Source organism: Leucopleurus acutus (assembly GCF_964270905.1).
Source record: "Leucopleurus acutus genome assembly, chromosome: 1".
NCBI classification, from domain to species: Eukaryota; Metazoa; Chordata; class Mammalia; order Artiodactyla; family Delphinidae; genus Leucopleurus; species Leucopleurus acutus.
This window is the reverse complement of record NC_139142.1, coordinates 154,943,165-154,954,475: the sequence shown is the minus strand read 5'-3', so window position 1 is coordinate 154,954,475 and position 11,311 is coordinate 154,943,165.

Sequence of the window (11,311 nt, the reverse complement as noted above, 5' to 3'; positions counted from 1 at the left end):
TGAGAGAGAAAGTGGAAACTAAATTGGGCTCTAAAGTGGCTAAATTATAGACAAAAGAGTCAAAGGAAAAGGGGGAATGAGGAGTGATCTCCAAGTGGGAACACTGCAAAAACAGACCAGGGTGCCTTTGGGAAGAGAAAGGAGATCAATCTGGTCATCCCAAGCACTTAACAGGGGAGGAACAACTGTGCTCCCCTTGGGCAGAGGCTTTGGTGGCATCAGATTAGGAATGGTGGTATGATAAAAGCAAAGTTCTTTGAAGAGCAATCTAGAAAGAGAACGGTTGGAAATGGGAGGGAAAAAAATTAAAAACTGAAGAACCACTTAGAGACCAATGCTCTAATGGAAACTGGAAGAGGAGGCCATGAAGACACATTTTGAAGGAAGGCTTGGTGCCTTCATAGTAGATCCACAAGGCCAGGAGGGTTTGTGTCTTCTGGATTCCTCTTCCTTTTTTTAAATTAATTTTTATTGGAGTATAGTTGCTTTACAATGTTGTGTTAGTTTCTGCTGTACAGCAAAGTGAATCAGCTTTACGTATGTACCCTCTTTTTTGGATTTCCTTCCCGTTTAGGTCACCACAGAGCATTGAGTAGAGTTTCGTGTGCTATACAGTAGGTTCTCATTAGTTATCTATTTTATACATAGTAGTGTGTATGCTGCAGTTCCAATTTCCCAATTCAGCCCACCCCTCCTTTCCCTGCTTTGTATCCATATGTTTTTCTCTACCTCTGTGTCTCTATTTCTGCTTTGCAAATAAGTTCATCTGTATCATTTTTTCTAGATTCCACATATAAGCAATATTATACAATATTTGTTTTTCTTTTTCTAACTTCACTCTGTATGACAGTCTCTAGGTCCAGCCACATCTCTGCAAATGGCACAGTTTCATTCCTTTTAGTGGCTGAGTAATATTCCATTGTGTATATGTGCCACATGGTTTTTCTTGTATGCTTCTGGTTTTGGTAGACCACAAAAGAGATTCAGGGCAGATTTGGAGGGTGCAAAGGAAGCAGTAGATATTGTGTACTTGATCTGCTGATTTGCCTCCTTTGTGTAAAGCAGCATCTGGGCCCCAAACTGCTCCATCTACCCCTAGATCTTCCCTCAGTTTCTCCAACTCCTGGGCCAGTTTCTGTAGGATACTCCTACCACCAAAGTCAGAGGCAATAAGAGCTGACAAAGACTTTATTTCATTTTTGTAGCTTCCATCTTGCTCTTGTTGTCCTGCACTTTACATACATCTTACCTTCCTCACCGCATGCCCTGTGGGCTGGAAACTCTAGCATCAGATATAACACAACAACCTTACACTTACAGAACCTGCTAACCAGCTCCCACAACTACATAACAGTAAATCCTTCTAAGCATATATATATATATATATATATATACACACACACACACACACACACACACACACACACACAATGGTTCTTCTTTTCTTGTTTAACCCCGACTGATACAGAAAGGTAATGAGACAAGATATTGAAGACTAGTAATAATCATAAGCATTAACAATAGTAAAACCAATAGCTGCCATTTATTGAACACTTCCCATTTTTCCAGTGCTATGCAGGTATTTTATATAATCTCACAGATTCTTGCAATAACCCTATAAATGGCTCCTGCTATCCATGGTTTTCAGCTGGAGATCATCTTAGTAGTTCACAAATCTAGAAAGTTGTGGCACTTGATTCAAAGCTATGTTTGTCTAACTCTGGGTGATTGGCCGCCACTAATACATTCTGTCTCTTCCATGGCAGTGAGGGAGGAGTAAAGGCCCACCTAGTTTAGAGTCTGGTGATGGATGAATTTTGGTGCCATGGGAAGAGATGGGACACACCAAGAAAAAGGGTTAGCTAAGCATTGGGGAAGAAAGGGAAAGGACAGATGGAGGTGAAGGTCATTTGGGACATGTTGAAGTGGAGATGATAATTTTTTAAGCCTTTGATACTAATTTTCGGGTTAGAAATCATGTATTCATTTTGTTTCATGAAGAATGGTTGATTGGTTTTGGACTTAGAAGTAGATGCCCTAGTCTCATAAACATGCCCTGGTCTCATAAACAATCTCCCTGTGGGTGGGAAATCACATGGAAAGTTGCCGAGTGAGGCATCATTCAGAGTGGGAAGCAATGTTTCACTTCTCTAGTGGGAAGGAAAGAAAAAAACATCTTCTTCAAGGAATCAAGGCCTCTAAGTAGCTGGTAGAAGAATGGACCCAGCGCTAGAGAAAGACTTTATGCCTTGGGGTGGCAGGGGGAGTGGGGAAACAGCAATTCCAGGGACAGAAAAGGATCAGAGGCAGCATGGCCTGTCTGTAAACTTTAGGTAACCTGGTGGAAACCAGAAACCAGACAGGATCCAGGGGCTGGAAGTTGCTTGATGGTCAGGTGATACAGCTTTTTTTTTTTTTTTACGGTACGCGGGCCTCTCACTGTTGTGGCCTCTCCCGTTACGGAGCACAGGCTCCGGATGCGCAGGCTCAGCGGCCATGACTCACGGGCCCAGTTGGTCCGCGGCATGTGGGATCCTCCCGGACCGGGGCACGAACTCGTGTGCCCTGCATCGGCAGGCGGACTCTCAACCACTTTGCCATCAGGGAAGCCCGATGATACAGCTTTTAAAGAAAGAGGCCAAGAGGCCAGACCATGGGAAATGAAATGGGCTAGTGAAGGAGCAGGAGGGGTAATAAAAGTTGAGTGATTTCTTGTGTGATTAAGGGTTTATTTGGTGTTACCTGGAGTTAGAGGGAAATACGATAGGGAAACCAGTGTCTAAGACTCTACATCTGCCCACCCCAGTTTGAAAGAAAAAAGCAGCTCAGAACAAGTTGTAGGTGGAGATTATTATTTTAACCTCTTGATGTCCCCCTCCAAAAAATAAAATGCCTCCATTTGCAGTTACTTTCTGAAACACATGGCAATTTGGGGAACTGTGTTTCCTAAATCTTCTCAGATATAGATCAGATAGGTGTTGCTGCCTTCATAAAAGCAAAAACAGTCATTTACCACTAAAACATTCCCAGATAAAGTTCCATATTTTTATAAAGACATCTGAGGAGGTCTTAGGCTTAAACTTCTTTCATGTTCTAATTTCCTTTTGTTCATAAACACAGCCATTTATTGTCAGTAATCATGCACACACACACACACACACACACACACACACACACACAATTCCAGAATCAATACACTCTCCCCGAATGTGCTTTGATCTTTAATTTCATTAACATAAAAATATACTTAGTTTTAAAAATAGAGAAATGTGGGAGAATTATTTCATACAGAAGGTAGAGTAATGTTAGCCACCTTTTCATACTGCAATAAGATTAGCTATAACCCCCTCCCACTGGAAATAGGTATAGTTATTATTTTTCAATAGATTTGCAATTTTCCTGTGTTCTCAGATTTTTAACAAACTTAATCAAATCAAAAAGCCTTAACTGTAACTCTTTAAAATTTTAGCTGTACTTTTTTTAGATCGTTAACTAAATTTTTGAAAAGTTCATGCTTGGATGTTGGTGTTTATGCCAGAATTTCTAGAGAGCCACAGATTTTTTTTATCAGCACAGAAAATATTCAGAGTTAAGTTTATTATCAAAACTCATTTACATAAGTAGATAACTACAAGGATACTTGAAATCTTTCCCCATTATCTTCCAAAATCAAGATGTGAATCCACAAGTTTCACAGATTTCCAAGATCTTATGAACCAAGGATTTTTGTCTCCAAAACAACATCAACAAAACCTTGAGAGAAACCTAAGACAGAAATAAAATTCACAATGGAATAGAAGCTAGTATCCTCTACTTCCGTACAAAGGATGGCCTCAGGGTGAGCAAAGAATCCAAAACTGATAGTTTAAAAAAAAAATCTGAGTGCTTCTAATGCATTTGGGAGCAGGTGTTGAGGCAGCCAAACGGAACTTTGGGGTCACTGGGAAGGAATGTCAAAGCTGAGTTATTAAGTTTAAGCAGAAAATACGGCCTGAAAGTTTAGCTTCGAATGAATTAAGGATGTGCCAAGGAATGAATGAAATATTTTCTCTGCAAGTCATGGGGTTGCAGGTTGGGATCCAGCATCTGGGGCTGATTACGTATGCTTTAGGTGACAGGTGGCTTTAGGAAATGGAGCCCTAGTAGAGCTTTTAAAATATTTTCCTGGGAAGGGTAAATAATTTGATGACTTGCTGGTTTGGTTTCCCTTCTGCGGGCTGTTTGAAATACAAAAACACATCTTAAGCCACATCAAAGTTGTTTCATGTGCAGACAAAGACAGACATCCTCAACTCTGACACTTGGCCACATCAGTTTCACTTCCGGCATTTTGAAATCTGTTCCTCGCACAACTGGTAGAGATCAGTTACCAAACCCTATTGTTATACTTATAAAACTAATATTTATCAGTCTTCTTTTTAATACTTCATTTTCATGAGCCTGAAAACTTTTATTGCCCAATTAGTTCCTAAGGGTAGCCACAGATGTTGAGCCAGAGAAAATAACCTCAGCTTTGACACCAACAATTACATGATGAGGAATCATTTCAACTTCTACAAATAAATGTTCTTTAAGTGTTTGCCAAGTCAACGGTCATTTTGCTGAGATCAAAGATGATGGATGATTTATTCATAAGAAATTTCCCTTGCCTTTATTTTTTAGTTTTCAACTGTTTTGTTGTTGTAGTTTTAGTTTGTTTTTCTCCTTGCATTTTGTTCAAAACTATGTTTACTTTGATGTTATGGATCACCTAGAGGTGCCACTGTGCCCTGTCGGATGCATCTCAATTAAAGAGAGCTATCCAGAACCTCTAATATTGAATATCGAATTGTAAATATTCATTCTGTATCTAGAAGTGTAGTATTATTAAGATGTTATATTTGGTATTGAAATGCAACTAAAAGCAATTTGATTGTTTTAGTTTTAACATTATAGTATAAAACACTCAGTTCTTAAGTATACAACCAAATGGGTTTTTACATACATACACACCCTGTAACCACCATCATTCCATTCAAGGTAGAGATTATTTCAAGCATCCTAAAAATTAAAGAGCCAAGAGTTTTTTAAACTGAATTTTTAACTGACTTTTTCTTTTTTAAAAAAATGACATTAAAAAAAGAGTTTTTAAAAGAAGCTTTTCCACATGACTGGTCAACCAATTTTTTTCTCAATCACCTCATTCCTCCAAGCTATTCTTTCTTTTTGGCAACACGAAGTCATTCTTCTTCATTTCGGAATATATATAGAGAGAAAGATAGATGATAGAAAACAGGTAGGTATAATATTTATATATATAAATTTCAGAATATATATAGAGAGATAGATGATAGAAAAAGTGTATATGTATAAATAGATAGATGTAAAATTTATATATCACCTAATGAGTCCAGTGCCTCATTCTCCTGGCAAAGACTGAGATGGAATAAAGCCTCTGTACATCTACTCAAGAGGAAAAGGAAGAGAAAGTCTCCCTCAGTGTACCTCCCAACAGTTCCCATGGAGTTCCCTGAACTGCAGCCCCAGTCCCTGAACTCCCATATTCTTAGATGCTTGGTACCAAACCCATAATTAACATTGGCCTCAATACACATGTGCTCCAATGAATGTTTCCCCATTTCAACCAGGCACACACCCAGCTTTAAACAAAGACTAGAAAGAGTGATGGCATAAAAACAATTGAAATTTCACATGGCAGTTGAATCAAACGGAAATCATGTAAGAGAATGTGAGAATAGAGCAAGATAAGTTGTCTTTCTTCTGTAGTTCTGCAATAAGATCATTATTTGGTGTCCTAGGTCACACCAGATAAGTTCATTGCCCTTGGTACTTATTCCCCCTGGGTTTTCTGTTGTTGTTGTTGTTGTTTGTCCTCTTTGAATATATCCAGCACATTCTAAATTTACAAGTTTTAAAATTGGGCTCTTGAGAAAATAATATGAATTTCATTTGGTTTTGGTTTTTTGTTTTGTTTTGTTGTTTTACTCCACTGAAGTTACTTTCCTGTTTTGTTAGAACTGCAAGGTTTTTAATTATACCTGTATAAAGAGCTTCATGATGGAGTGGATTTATTTACAAACTTTGTATAATATATGTACTTTTTTAAAATTAAGATTCTTGAGGACAAGTTGTTTTCATTTTAGTGCACTATCATTTGCATGCAGTTCTGGACAAGCAGTCAGTACTTTAATAAATATTGATGAGAGTCAGAGATGCTCAAAATTGTACAGACCCTTGCAGATCACCTAAACCAGAGATTTTCAAACTCAAGTCCTTGAATCTGTTGCATCAAAATCACCTGAGGGAGTTTTAGGATACAGATTCCTAGACCTTTCCACCAGACAGCATAATTTAGAAGCTCTTAATCGGAGCTCAGAAATCTCAGTTTTTTTAAATTATCCAGATCATTTCCATTTGCAGCCATGTTTAAGAGTTACTGATTTAGGCCCATCTCTCCCTGATGACTTGATTTGATTTTCAGAAGAAAAAATCCTCAAAGTATCCACAAATTAGATTCTTTACATCTTAGAAGTGGATGTGACCTTAGAAAATATTATATTAATTCCCCTTATTTTGCACCCAAAGAAAAAAATCTTAATTTCTCAAAGTTACAGAGCTGATTAGCAGCAAAGTCAAGAACAGAACTTAAGTCTCTTGAATGGAAAGTCCAGGCTCTCCACCATCATTTCTCCAGTGGATCTTATTCAAAACCAGCCCAGAGCCTCCAACATTCTTGGAGGCTGGACCTCCAAGAGAGGAACCCCATTGCCCGTGGCTTCTCCCAAATCATTTTTTTATTTTCTAAATAACGTACACTGTGATTTCAGAGAATCTATAGTTATATAGCCAGGAACTTGATTATCATTGAAAATAGGTAAACATGAAATGTTAACTACTGGTATTGATAAGGGGTTTTATCAAATTCAAAAAAGCACCATGTAACAAAATATACTACAGCTGAAGATATATTTAAATAAATGTTAAATAATACTCTTTTACAATTACTTGATCAACAAAGGAAATCTGTGCACTCATATAAATCTTAAAATTAGAAACCTTATTGGAAATTAGAAAGTTCAGAGAATTTCATAGCAATGTAAAAGAACCCCAGGGAGAGGATTCTCCTTTATGAAAAACTTGCAGAGTTTATAATTTATGTCTCTCCCACTTGCCTCTTTTTTTTCCCTACCTCTTGTCCCAGTTTTCAGGAGAATTCATTACGCAAATCACATTTGCACTGAGGTTACCTTGAGTATTTCCATTCTGTGTTAACAAACCACATGTCTTCTCTTGTAAATATAGGTAGACTTCAGAGTAATTTTAAGACTGTGCTAATCTTCCTATTGAGCTGCTTGAAGGAAAAGTAAATGGTGAGGCTAAAGTGTAGGTAGATTTTCCTATCTGCTCCAGATTTGGTCCAGGCCTGAATTTTCAACATTCGATTTGACCTAGGGTTTGGCATATATACTTTCTCTTCATTAATAGGGGATTATTTTCTGATTCTGGATCTAAATTCAAAAATACTATTTCTAAATGTAAGGGTCTTTGAGATTAAAAAGATTATGGGAAAAGGAAAAAAAAATATTCTGGTTAAAATAATGGAGTGAATGATTAAAATAATAAGCATCAATATTTAATATTTATCTTGAAATAATAGCAATCCAATTGCAATTGCAAGGTTCTGGGTCCAGGTAAGAGGGAATGAGTTATCTGTGGACTCTGGAAAGCAATCTAGCAGGCAGATTGGGGAAGACCAAAAGTCTCCCCCTGTTTTCTCTCTTTTTTTTCTTAATTTTATTTTATACTAGAGTATAGTTGATTTTCAATGTTGCATTAGTTTCAGGTGTACAGCAAAATGATTCATTTCTGCATATACATATATCCATTCTTTTTCAGATTCTTTTCCCATATAGTTTATTACAGAATATTGAGGAATGTTCCTTGTGCTATATAGTAGGCCCTTGTTGGTTATCTACTTTATATATAGTAGTGTGTATTTGTTAATCCCAAACTCCTAATTTATCCCTCCCCACCAGGTTTCAACTTTGGTAACCATATGTTGTTTTCAAAGTCTGTAAGTCTGTTTCTGTTTTGTAAATAAGTTCATTTGTATCATTTTTTAGATTCCACATATAAGTGATATCATGTGGTATTTGTCTCTTCCTTATCTCTGTGTTTACACAACCCAGCCACCATGGCTATAATAGAGATGATGACAAAAAGGACAGCAGCAGAGACTCACAGGAGACAGAAGCTGTGAGGGAGAAGAAACTTCTCTAATCACAGGAGTCATGGTCCAAGAGGGTGACACAAACCACCCTGACCCTGTCCTCACCTGCCTCCATGACTGCAGGGTCCTCTCAGTTGGCTCTCTGACCTCCAGGCACCAGCCATTCCAGCCCACCTTGGACACGGCTGGCAATTAGGTTCTGTCCTATCCATCCAGTTTATGTCCCTCTCAGACATCATTCATGGGGCCTCAAAGACTGGAGCAACTAGGACATGGGGAGGGATGGGTCAGTTCTCTGATATTAGTTTGTATTTTTAACTTTGTTTTTTTTTATTTTGGAATTCTTTTTTTTTTTTAAACATTTCTTTTTTTTTTTTTTTTAACATCTTTATTGGAGTATAATTGCTTCACAATGGTATGTTAGTTTCAGCTTCACAACAAAATGAATCAGTTATACATATACATATATTCCCATATCTCTTCCCGCTTGCGTCTCCCTCCCTCCCACCCTCCCTATCCCACCCCTCCAGGCGGTCACAAAGCACCGAGCTGATCTCCCTGTGCTATGCGGCTGCTTCCCACCAGCCATCTACCCCACGTTTGGTAGTGTATATATGTCCATGCCTCTTTATCGCTTTGTCACCGTTTACCCTTCCCCCTCCCCATAGCCCCAAGTCCACTCTCTAGTAAGTCTGTGTCTTTATTCCTGTTTCACCCCTAGGTTTTTCATGACATTTTTTTTTCTTAAATTCCATATATATGTGTCAGCATACGGTATTTGTCTCTCTCCTTCTGACTTACTTCACTCTGTATGACAGACTCTAGGTCTATCCACCTCATTACAAATAGCTCAATTTCGTCTCTTTTTATGGCTGAGTAATATTCCATTGTATATATGTGCCACATCTTCTTTATCCATTCATCCGATGATGGACACTTAGGTTGTTTCCATCTCTGGGCTATTGTAAATAGAGCTGCAACGAACATTTTGGTACATGAGTCTTTTTGAATTTTGGTTTTCTCAGGGTATATGCCCAGTAGTGGGATTGCTGGGTCATATGGTAGTTCTATTTGTAGCTTTTTAAGGAACCTCCATACTGTTCTGCACAGTGGCTGTATCAATTTACATTCCCACCAACAGTGTAAGAGGGTTCCCTTTTCTCCACACCCTCTCCAGCATTTATTGTTTCTAGATTTTTTGATGATGGCCATTCTGACTGGTGTGAGATGATATCTCATTGTAGTTTTGATTTGCATTTCTCCAATGATTAGTGATGTTGAGCATTCTTTCATGTGTTTGTTGGCAGTCTGTATATCTTCTTTGGAGAAATGTCTATTTAGGTGTTCTGCCCATTTTTGGATTGGGTTGTTTGTTTTTTTGTTATTAAGCTGCATGAGCTGCTTATAAATTTTGGAGATTAATCCTTTGTCAGTTGCTTCATTTGCAAATATTTTCTCCCATTCTGAGGGTTGTCTTTTGGTCTTCTTTATGGTTTCCTTTGCTGCACAAAAGCTTTTACATCGTCCTCAATGGTGAAAAACTGAAAGCATTTCCACTAAGATCAGGAACAAGGCAAGGTTGCCCACTCTCACCACTCTTATTCAACATAGTTTTGGAAGTTTTAGCCACAGCAATCAGAGAAGAAAAGGAAATAAAAGGAATCCAAATCGGAAAAGAAGAAGTAAAGCTGTCACTGTTTGCAGATGACATGATATTATACATAGAGAATCCTAAAGATGCTACCAGAAAACTACTAGAGCTAATCAATGAATTTGGTAAAGTAGCAGGATACAAAATTAATGCACAGAAATCTCTTGCATTCCTATACACTAATGATGAAAAATCTGAAAGTGAAATCAAGAAAACACTCCCATTTACCATTGCAACAAAAAGAATAAAATATCTAGGAATAAACCTACCTAAGGAGACAAAAGACCTGTATGCAGAAAATTATAAGACACTGATGAAAGAAATTAAAGATGATACAAATAGATGGAGAGATATACCATGTTCTTGGATTGGAAGAATCAACATTGTGAAAATGACTCTACTACCCAAAGCAATCTACAGATTCAATGCAATCCCTATGAAACTACCACTGGCATTTTTCACAGAACTAGAACAAAAAATTTCACAATTTGTATGGAAACACAAAAGACCCCGAATAGCCAAAGCAATCTTGAGAACGAAAAATGGAACTGGAGGAATGAGGCTTCCTGACTTCAGACTATACTACAAAGCTACAGTAATCAAGACAGTATGGTACTGGCACAAAAACAGAAAGATAGATCAATGGAACAGGATAGAAAGCCCAGAGATAAACCCACGCACATATGGTCACCTTATCTTTGACAAAGGAGGCAGAAATGTACAGTGGAGAAAGGACAGCCTCTTCAATAAGTGGTGCTGGGAAAACTGGACAGCTACATGTAAAAGTATGAGATTAGATCACTCCCTAACACCATACACAAAAATAAGCTCAAAATGGATTAAAGACCTAAATGTAAGGCCAGAAACTATCCAACTCTTAGAGGAAAACATAGGCAGAACACTCTATGACATAAATCACAGCAAGGTCCTTTTTGACCCACCTCCTAGAGAAATGGAAATAAAAACAAAAGTAAACAAATGGGACCTAATGAAATTTAACTTTGTTTTATAAGAGTAAAACCCAAATGAAAAGTTACTGGAAATCTAAGAAAAGGATGGTTTTCCAGAAAAACCTAAACACTTCTTTTATTCAGAAGCACAAAGTAAGACAGAGGCATAGAAATGACCAATTTGTTTCTCCACAGCATGGAAACTATAAAGCTGCCAGAAAATGTCTCCTCTAGCTGAGCCATAGAAGTTCATCTCCGCCTTGCTTTCTCCCTTGGCCCACAGCTCAGAAGAGGGAAGATATTAATAATCCAGTTATTCCATTACAGCCTGAACTTGTGTTTTTCAGAGAGAGAACTAGTGGGACAAGCTAACAAAGACTACAGTTTGAGGATATAGAAAAAACTATAGCAAACAGTAAAAAAGTGAAAAGGCTCACAGTGAATCACCTATTTTTATGGAGACAAAAAAAATTCAAAGAA